The sequence below is a fragment of the Prionailurus bengalensis genome, chromosome D4, assembly GCF_016509475.1.
Source record: "Prionailurus bengalensis isolate Pbe53 chromosome D4, Fcat_Pben_1.1_paternal_pri, whole genome shotgun sequence".
NCBI lineage: Eukaryota > Metazoa > Chordata > Mammalia > Carnivora > Felidae > Prionailurus > Prionailurus bengalensis.
This window is the reverse complement of record NC_057359.1, coordinates 87,976,657-87,979,944: the sequence shown is the minus strand read 5'-3', so window position 1 is coordinate 87,979,944 and position 3,288 is coordinate 87,976,657.

The window sequence follows — 3,288 nt, the reverse complement described above, 5'->3', positions numbered from 1 at the left end:
GGTGTTATCACTTATTCTCTCCCATGACTTCTGTTGTTTTGTAATTTTTTCTTTGTGAGCTCATCTGCAGAGACCTTTGTCAGTGTGGACCCTGGCAGCCTGGGTTGAGGTCAAGGCCCTCTGGTGAGTGTTCACATCTGTTTCTGCCCCTGCCCACGGCATCTCCAGCCAGGGAACTCCCCCCCCCCCCCCGCCCCGTTGGTGTTAATTCTTGCTTTCACAGTCTCCAGAACATGTTGGGAAGCAAGGTAGTGTCAATTTAAATCCCAAACCCCTTGAAGCTAAGTCCGTGGTTACAAATTCCCAGAGCAGCCTGTGACCCACTGTAAGCCCAGATGAGCTTTTCGAGTGATCTGCGCGAGCAGAGAGTGGTTTTGCTGTTTGTTTGTTTTTAATCCTCGTCCACCTTTTCACTGAGACTGTAACCCTGACGAATCTGTCTTGGAGGTGGGTCTCGTTTACAACTCCTTGCTTTGTGCAGCCCAAAGCCTTATTTCTTGTCCCCACGGGGGCTGTAAAATCCAATCTCCAGGCTGCTGAGACCCACAGCCCGGCCCACCTGGTGGGACGCGGCCGCCAGCACTGGCCCTCCGGATTCCTGCTCTGGTTTTCAGCTATCTCTTTGTTTTTATCCCTGGGGAGTTCCCTTCCTCTCCTGCAAGCGCAGCCATGCATTTTGAAGGATGTTTGTTATCTTTTAGCCACCAGGCCCAAATAGTATTTCGTAGCAGGAGGGTTTTCTGCTGTGTAACTCACCGTTCTCCTAGGAATGGAGTCCTGTGTGTTTTGTTTGTTTCCAACCTCTTTTGCAGCTCTGAACACCCCACCGCAGCGCAGCGATAGAGGCCTGTGAATGTCCAGGCAACGAGAAGGAATTGCCACGCGTTTCACCTCATTGGTGATGTTGCCAAAGGCCACGGAAAAGCTGAGTCAGGGTTCCTGTGGTAGTCCTGCTGTTTGGAGCAGGAGAGCCTCGGGGAACATTCGAGACCCGTCCTGGGCTGGACTCAACCTACTGTGGGTACCGTCTGAGGTCCAGCCAGGCCGCCTCGGCATCTTGCCCCCCAGCCACGCACGTCTTCACGAGCTCCCTCTGGCCCTTCCTTTGACCTTGTTGTTTCCACCCCTCACCGGCTGCGCCGTGGCCGCCTGCTTGCTGTCTGGCCTCCCCCATCAGACTTGCGCTCCCTGGGCCAGGCCCGTTTGTTTTCTCTCTCTGTCTCCAGCATCCTCACGGTAACAGCGCAGACACGCGAGGCGTTTGGTAAGTGTGTGTCTAATGTGTGAATGAGCCAGCTAGCGTTCCCACACAACCAGCTCCAAACTCTGACTTCGGGCTTTTACAAAATTAAAGCAGCTGTTACAGCCCCCTTGCGAAGCCCAACCTTAGCCTTCCTCCTGCCTGATGGCCACCAGCCCTGAGATGACAGAACTATCCCTCTGGCGCTTTAATAGGCAGGTGGCAGGTCATTTGGGAGAAAACCGACTCTCATTTGCACACCTTAGGGCAGTACTGCTCCGCCTGGAGGGGAGAGGGGAGAGGGACTTGGTCACTGACTCCTCCTCCAGCCCTCCCCTCCCCCTCTCCTGGGTGGCTGGGGTTCCAGTGCCCCAAGTTTGGGAGCAGAGATCTCTCTCTTCCCCCAAGGAAAACTAGGTGCGTGTTTCCCCAAACCTGTGAGTCCCTTGGCTGCCAGGGTAGGTGCTTGAAATGGTTGCAGTCACTGACTCTCAGCGCGTGTACAAAGCCCTGTCCCTCTGAGATCTCTCTCTGATGAAGACACACTCTGCAGGGACTTGCCCAAAGTCACACGGGGGGGGGGGGGGGGGGGGGAGGGGGGAGGGGGCTCAGGCCGTACTATCCACGGAGCGAGCACCTGAAGCGTGGCTAGTATGAGTTTAGATGTGCCGGCAGCATAAAACACGAGCCAGATTACAATTACTAATAATTGTAATGCTTGTGACATGTCAAAATCATAATATTTTGGGTATGCTAGGTTAAATACAAATAGTATTCGGATGAATTCCACCAGTGTCTTTTCACTTTGCTTTAATGAAGCTGCTAGAAAAATGTAAATTACCTTTGGGGTTTGCGCCTGTGACTTCAACTCCTATTTCTATAGGCTGTTAGCTGCGCGGGGGCGGGGGCTCGTCTGTTGCATCCGGCGTGGGCGGAGCAGGAGGCCAAGAATTCGGCGCTGAGTGAGTGAATGAATGAGTGAGTGCTCGCTCGACACCACTTGGCACTGGCTTGTGAATGAAATCGTTCACCTGGGCCGTGAACTGTTTTCTCCATCGATTCTCCATCTATTTCCCACCTTCGGATGTCTATGGTCTTCGTGAGATGCACGTTCATGGGTACAACCAGACACCGAGAACCGACCCTGCCCTAATTTGGGGTCCCTTGAAAGCAGAGCTTGAGTTGAGTGACCCCAGGAGGCAGGGAAGCAGGGGTCGGAGGAGGAACCATGTGGCTGTCCCGTCCTGCCGTAGGCAAAGGAGGGACTTAGTCAACCAGGAACTCTGGAAGCCAACGGAATGCCTCCCAGAATTGTCACCCAGAAGACGGGAGGTGGGAGCGGCTGTCCACCGGTTCCTGTCCTCCATTGCAGAAGGTGGGTAAGGCCCCGGCCCACCCTAGGAAGGATGACAGATTGAAAGAGAGGGGGAAGGATGTCGTTCTATCAACCAAGTGGAACCTTTGCCAATTCACCAATTAGGTAAATCGCTTACAAGCTTCGACCCTTTCGTCTTCATCGGTGACAAGGTACTGGTGCTGAGTCGTTGGGGGACCAGCGCCCGGAGGCTCTGAAGAGGGCTCGGCCTCTTCTTGGGTCAAGGAAGACTTAGAAACGAACTCCCCCGTCCCATCCTGCCTTCTTGCATGCCCTGAGCCTGCAACCCCCGAGGGCCTGCTTGGTCCCAGGCTCTGCGCCAGTCTGGGGGTGTGGTGGTGAGCGAGAGGGAGCCCCTGCGCTCAAGAACTCACAGTCTGAAGGGGGAGAGGAGGGTACCACCCTTGTCGAGAATCTGGAGGTGGGCGCCCAGCCCTGAGGAGCGGAGGGAGGGGGCTGCCTCCTGCTAGGTCTTGGAGAGCTTTCTAGAGGAAGTGCAACCAAACATTCACCCCAAGGCCTCTGGGCCCCAGATGTGAGCTTCTGGCACAGACCAGTCCCGGCCGAACCCCCGTAACCGGCTGCTTGGCGGAGGACGTTGGCAAACCCAGGCTGATGCTGGGCTATTTGCATACCATTTGCATCGATCTGCATATGTGGTGGTACAGCCTGG